Source organism: Podarcis cretensis, assembly GCF_951804945.1.
Source record: "Podarcis cretensis genome assembly, chromosome: 10".
Lineage (NCBI taxonomy): Eukaryota > Metazoa > Chordata > Lepidosauria > Squamata > Lacertidae > Podarcis > Podarcis cretensis.
In genome coordinates, this window is record NC_137179.1 from 13,917,352 (window position 1) to 13,924,226 (window position 6,875).

A 6,875-nucleotide genomic window follows, 5' to 3' on the forward strand; every position below is an offset into this window, starting at 1 on the left:
TAAGAACGGACCTCCGGAACGAATTAAGTACTTAACCTGAGGTACCACTGTACTAGGCTTACTTACTTTCAAATATATAGCAGAGAGGAGTAAAATGAAAAATAGAGGAAAGATGGCACAGACAGACAGAGAAAGGGTCTCCTTTTGTCTCCAGCCCCACAGCCTCTTGGTCCCAGTTTGCCAACTGGCACCCAGCAGATTATTCCTTCCCAAACCATGAGACCCTTAGTAGAAGGTTCCTGACTCCTGAACTAGATGTCACAGAAAGGATCTTCATAAATGCCCCTCTGTTTGCTCACTGACTGCACCTGATGCTCCATGTTGGTGTGCACCCTGCTTCTGCCTCCTGACTGCCACACTTGGGTTTGCTGATCGGAAGGTCGGTGGTTCGAATCCCCACGACGGAGTGAGCTCCCATTGCTCTGTCCCAGCTCCTGCCAACCTAGCAGTTCAAAAGCACGCCAGTGCAAGTAGATAAATAAGTACCACTGTGGCGGGAAGGTAAACGGCATTTCCATAAGTTCTGGCTTCTGTCATGGAGTGCTGTTGCACCAGAAGCGGTTTAGTCCTGCTGGCCACATGACCCAGAAAGCTGTCTGTGGACAAACGCCGGCTCCCTCAGCATGAAAGCGAGATGAGCACTGCAACCCCATAGTCGCCTTTGAGTAGACTTCACTGTCCAGAGGACCTTTATCTTTACTTTTTACCTTTGCCTCCTGACTGCCACACTGCCCTTGAAAGATCTGGATGGGGAGCCTAAGGACTCGCAGCTGAAATATCTGGAGGCTCAAAGGTCCCCACCTATATATATAGGCTAATGAACTTACATTTTGTTGAAAACAATAAGAAAGGAAAATCTTATTGTAGCAGCATGAGGCCTGGCTACTCAGTTCTTGCTCAGGCAAAAAAATTCCCCAGAAATTTTAAAATGGCTATTTTCTTCAAGAGACCCGAGAGAAGTAGGATTTGATGCAATTGTTCATATGATAAAAGTAAAAGACTGTCACAAAGATTATGCACATAATCTAAAAAATAAAATAAAAAATCTAATCTACCAACCCTTAAGAGCGTTGCAACATTCCACAACAAAAGAAGGGTAGCTGAAGCCAGTGTTTTCAGCATAATGCTGAAATTGCTATTTTCCCCCCATTGCTTCTAAGTGTTGTGACTTTTCACTGGTAGATCTTAAAACTCCAGAGCACATCAGCAGCGAAGAGTGAAAATTATGTTCACAGTACGTGGTGGTATCATTATTAGTACTCCTAACATTCTGTCACACTCTGGCATGATGGAACCAGAGTGGGGCTGTGCAGATATGAGCTGGCAGTAATTTGAGTTGTAATTTGAGAAGCAGTTTGGAGGAAGGGAGGGGATTTCCTCCAGACACCGGAGTCATGAATGATGGGGAGGGACTGTAGCTCAGTGGTAGAGCATCTGCTTTGCATGTAGAAGGTGCCAAGTTCAATCCCCGGCCTCTCCAGGTAAGGAGACTCAAGCACCTGCCTAAAACCCCAGAAGGTTGCTGCTAGTTCATGTAGGCCAGTGGTTCTTAAGCTTTTTTCTCTGGGCCACCGTTTCAGAATAAAAATTTGCTTATGGCAGTTTTTTATTAATATGAAGTACACTGGAAAACATCAAAAACAACTAAGATCATGGCCACTGGTCCCATCACCTCCTGGCAAATAGAAGGGGAAGAAATGGAGGCAGTGAGAGATTTTACTTTCTTGGGCTCCATGATCACTGCAGATGGTGACAGCAGTCACAAAATTAAAAAAAATGCCTACTTCTTGGGAGAAAAGCAATGACAAACCTAGACAGAATCTTAAAAAGCAGAGACATCGCCTTGCCAACAAAGGCCTGTATAGTTAAGCTATGGTTTTTCCAGTAGTGATGTATGGAAGTGAGAGCTGGACCATAAAGAAGGCTGATCGCCGAAGAATTGATGCTTTTGAATTATGATGCTGGAGGAGACTCTTGAGAGTCCCATGGACTGTAAGAAGATCAAACCGATCCATTCTGAAGGAAATCAGCCCTGAGTGCTCACTGGAAGGACAGATCCTGAAGCTGATGCTCCAATACTTTGGCCACCTCATGAGAAGAGAAAAGACCCTGATGTTGGGAAAGATGGAGGGGACAAGGAGAAGGGGACGACAGAGGACGAGATAGTTGGACAGTGTTCTTGAAGCTACCAGCATGAGTTTGACCAAACAGCGGGAGGCAGTGGAAGACAGGAGTGCCTGGCGTGTTCTGGTCCATGGGGTCACGAAGAGTCGGACACAACTAAACGACTAAACAACAACAACAACAACAACACTGGAAAACAAAAAGAAACAACTCCTAGTAGATGTGATGATACACTGGGCTAAAGTTTTTGGATATAATGTTCAATTAGAATCATGGGAAAGGTTATGGAAGGATGGTATTAATTTTACTGCATGCAGTGCACTTAGAGAAAATGTTATGAAAATGATCTATAGATGGTATTTAACACCAGCTGAACTTGCTCAGAGCGGCTAACATCAAATATATAACATATTACCATAAAATCAAGTAATCAGTTAAAATACATCCTAAAATCAAATCAGAATCAAAGTGAAATCTAATCAGATGGCAACCCGCAAATTAGGGATGGGGACCTTAAATGCTCACCAGGCCTAACTGCTTATACTGATCTTATATGAGCCTGTGAGAAAAGTGGGGGGGAGCTACTTTCATGCAAGTTCTTATAAGGAGAGAGTGGGAGTCAGACTGTGCCTTGGCCAAAGGCCTGGAGGAACAGCTCCATCTTGCAGGCCCTGCGGAAAGATGTCAAGTCCCACAGGGCCCTAGTCTCTTGTGATAAGCGTCCCACCAGATCAGGGCCATGGCAGAAAAAACCCTGGCTCTGGTCAAGGCCAGCCTAACCTCCCTGTGGCCCAGGATCTCCAAGATGTTTTTATTTGAAGACCGTAAGGTCCTCCATGGGGCATACCAGGAGAGGCAGTCCCGTAGGTACGAGGGTCCTAGGCCGTATAGGGCTTTAAAGGTTAAAACCAGCACCTTAAACCTGATCCTGTACTCCACCGGGAGCCAGTGCAGCTGGTATAGCACTAGACAAATGTGATCCCGTGGCAAGGAAGTAAGTGGTGAGTACAGCACAATAAAGTACAGCACAACTCTTTAACCCCGTTGGGATCCTCGCAGTATGCTACAAGCCATTTTGCGCAAACGTAATATAAATAACTGCACTTTATAAGTGCAGCAAAGGATCTCCTAGACCACACTGGGCAAGTTGAGAAACCACACAGAGCCCTGAAGTGAGTGAACTTGAAACTGTCAACGTCTCTTCACTACTCTAACCTCCAGTCCACAAAAGAAGTCAGCCGATTGTCAAGTCCTGCTCTGCAAACTTTGCAGCAGGCATTTGAGGCAGCTTACGTTTTGACCAAAAGTGCTAACGAAGGATGCCAATGCAGTGTTCATTTTCAGATCACGTAGGATTATCGAAACACAGCCAATTAATGATTGCTCTTCTTAACAAACCACTTAGCTGAGATCTTGCCGAATATTACCCTATCGGGGAAAAATACCACGAGCATCTTTTTCTTTCCCTGCAACTGCTGCCAAAATAGTTGCAAACTTCTTTTGCAGAATAAGGCATCCCTTCTGCTTTCTTTTTAAAGTGCTTCATCTACCTTTGCAACGTCTAATTGAATTTCCTAGAGAAGAATCTCAGACACAACCTTGTGATCTTTCTCAGGGAAAGATACGAAAGGGATGAGCATGTCACGCTTGCACAGAATCTGGAGAGAAGCCTAGAGAATTGGTTTAAAATACTTCTCGTTGGCTTTAGTGGGGCTTCAGGCAGAAGCTAAATTTAAATCAGCTGGGGCAAGGAACCTGCGAAACTTTTGCTCTACGGATATTCAAATGTGACAGAGATGCTTTCTGGAGCTGAGCTGAGCTTCAGCATCCTGCTGGATCTCTCCACGTCCATTTATTTCAGCTGTTTTCAGATCTGTAAAGTTGCCTTTGGGGTGCCTGTCAGCAGAGCACAAAGGCAGTCTTCCTCGTGGCCAATATTCACGGATACAGTGCCTCTGGAACTGGAGTCTCCATTAGGCTGAGATTTACCATCTCTCCGTGAGGATTGCATTCCAGTTCTTTGAAGCTGCATGTAGCAAACAGTAGCACTTGGGACCCATTTAAAAAGTCAGAAAAAGCAAGCAAACTCTCTTGCGTTCAGACTTGCTACTTTGTCTTTGGACTTTGTCTAAAGTGCTGTGCTACTGTTGCTGTTTTGGATTCCTCTTGCCTTCCTCCCCCCCCCCCCAACTCCTCCTCTAATGACAAACACAGCTGCCTATATCTTAATATCTATGCAAAACTCTTCTCAGTTTGGAAAGGGGAGGGAGGGGAGAGATTCTAACTTATCTTCGGAAAGGTGCAGAAATCTGCTAGCGTACAAGTCACACCCTTACAGTTCACAGTTCATAGGAGACATTTTGCAAAATTCGTTTGCTTCCACGTTTCAAAAAAATAAATAAATTGAAATTGAATTGCAGCATTATATGCCTGCAAATCTCCCCGGTTGGCTGATAGAAGCTTGTTATTAGGAAGCAATGGCAAATAAATAAATAAATAATCCTGGGAGCGTCTTGGGATGTGGCACTTATTTATGAGCTAGGAGGAGAAAACAGCCCCTCCGTCTTCTGCAGATTCCCACAGTCTTCTTATCCGAAAATCCCAGAGATTGCTATTGGGTCTGCCCTTGGCCAGAGCACAGAGTTGAACAGAAATCCCAGGGGGGGAATCTGTTCATGTTGTTCTTGACAAAACAACCTCGGTTATTCTAGGATCCCAGCCGTGTTTGTTAGAATAAAGTCCCTGTTGTGAGTGCGCTTCACTCTCTCGAAAGGCAAAGTTCACTGCTGTTGTGTGTCCCCCATGCAAAGCTTAGCTTTGAGAGTTTAAATACTCATTGCATCCATTGATTTAGGATTACTTTTTCTTTCCTTTCGGACTTTTCTCTCTCCCTTCCTTTTATTGGGGGGGGGGAGAGAGAGAGCAAGAGTAACAGCTGCAAAAAGACAGCGTCTCCGAGTCCTTTCTCAGCGAGCCAAAGCGTTTTAAGGAGGAATGAATTTTTTTTTTAAGTGAAAAAAAGAGCAAAACTTGGAAAGAAGAGCATTCCTAGCTGGAAAGTATGTCAACAATGCCTTTCTACTACTGCTGAGGCTACTACTCTCCGAATGGTAGATCAATAATACTCTGCAAAGTGCAAGCAGACAAACGCATTGATACGACAATGAAATTTCCCCCCCAAAATAAAACAAACCCCACTCCTCATTTTTTCCCCTTAACAGGCTGGTGTGGATGCATAGGGAGGTGGGGGGGACAAGCAAAATACCATCTCCCTCCGAAGGGATGCTTTTCCATTCTCCCTCCCCACACAGGCGTACACAAACAAAGCCGAGGCAATTAAAATAATTTAATGCTTCCTGTCTGAGGGATCCCGGGGGACCAGGAGCCCAGTCCAAGATTCAAGAGCGAGAAAGAGAGATTTTCTCCCCTTCTCACACAGCCGTTCAGCTTTCTAGCAACATGCACAGAGACACCCCAACCCCAAACTCTCCACGCGCTGCAGGGAGATCAATAAAGAGGAGGAGCCTTTTTGGACCAGACCAAAAAAACCATCTCTCTTTCTCTCTCTCTAACCCAGTATTCTGCTTCCAGAGGAGGACAGCTAGGTTTAGCTCCGAGCAGGAGCTGGGCGCTAAAGCAACAGCTTCTGCCACGCTTCCTTCTCTGTACCCCCACGAGGATCTGGGTTTGCAGAGAGGCCGGGGAGGCGGGCCAAACAGAGCCGCAAAGTTTTTGAAAGCGCCTCGCCAAGGGTCCCATTGGCGAGGCGCGCATGGCCTCGCTGGTGCATGCATGCATACCTCTCTCTCTCTCTCTCTCTCTCTCTCTCTCTCTCCAGCACCGTGGCCAGAGGAGGAGGAGGTGGCATGATCCCGGTGCGTGTCTGCCAGGGTGGGGGAGAAAGGGGGCAGCAACTGAGATCTACACACACGCCAAAAAGAGAGAGAATAAAACGCAGGGCAATACTGGGCTCGAATCTTGCGCGCCACTCCTTCGCTCTCCATCCGCCTCCCTTATCTCCTTGCAGCCAGTTGTAAACACTGAGCACCGTTTGATCCGGAGCGATCCTGGGAAAGTGTTGCGGGGTGGAGGGAGGGAACCCTGCCAAAGTGCAGATCCCACCAGCACGGCTGTTTCCCCAGCAGATCCCACCCACCCACCCTTCACACGCTCGCGCGGAGAAAGTTCTCCGTGGCTCCGTCTTTTTTCAAAAACCTACCCGGTTTTCCTCTCTCGGGCCTGGGGAGATTCGGCCGTCAGACGCGGAGATGGCGAAGAGCGGCAGAGAGATATACTGGAGGGAAGGAAGGAGGGAGGGAGAGAGATACCGTCTCTCTCTCTCTCTCTCTCTCTCTCTCTCTTTTTCTGTCTGTGCCTTGATCTGCTGGCTTCCCTTTTTCTCAAGGACGAGGTGAAATCCCTTAGCTGGTCATGAGGCGGTTGGAGAGACAAACACCACCACAAGGCGAGCGCAAATGACAAAAGCGGGTGGGGTGGGGGAAGAGATCAAAGAAGTGGCAGGGGAGGGGGGACGCCCGTGCAAAGAGGGAACCCTCCCGGAGATGCGTGCAGGTTAATTGCGTGCGTAGAGAAGATGCACAGACACGCATGGGCGTTCGCTTGCAAAAAAAAATAATAATCTCGCAATAGATGCTCGAAGTTACTTCCAGCCTCCCTTCCCCTCCACGTGATGTGATGTTTTGTTGGGGGGAGGGTGGCCGGGACTGGTGCCCCCTAAAGATGGATGGGGG

At 47.0% G+C, this 6,875-nt stretch overlaps 1 protein-coding gene across 2 annotated transcripts in view; it reads right to left on the bottom strand.

The window, feature by feature from the left end:
- SOX5 (SRY-box transcription factor 5) overlaps positions 1-6,603 on the bottom strand; it is a 775,029-nt gene extending 768,426 nt beyond the window's left edge. For both annotated transcript variants that reach the window (XM_079992440.1, XM_079992438.1), the window contains exon 1: positions 6,344-6,603. The gene's annotated coding sequence lies outside the window, so the exon portion shown is untranslated. The remainder of the gene's footprint in view (positions 1-6,343) is intronic.
- Between the last annotated feature and the right edge of the window lie 272 nt (positions 6,604-6,875).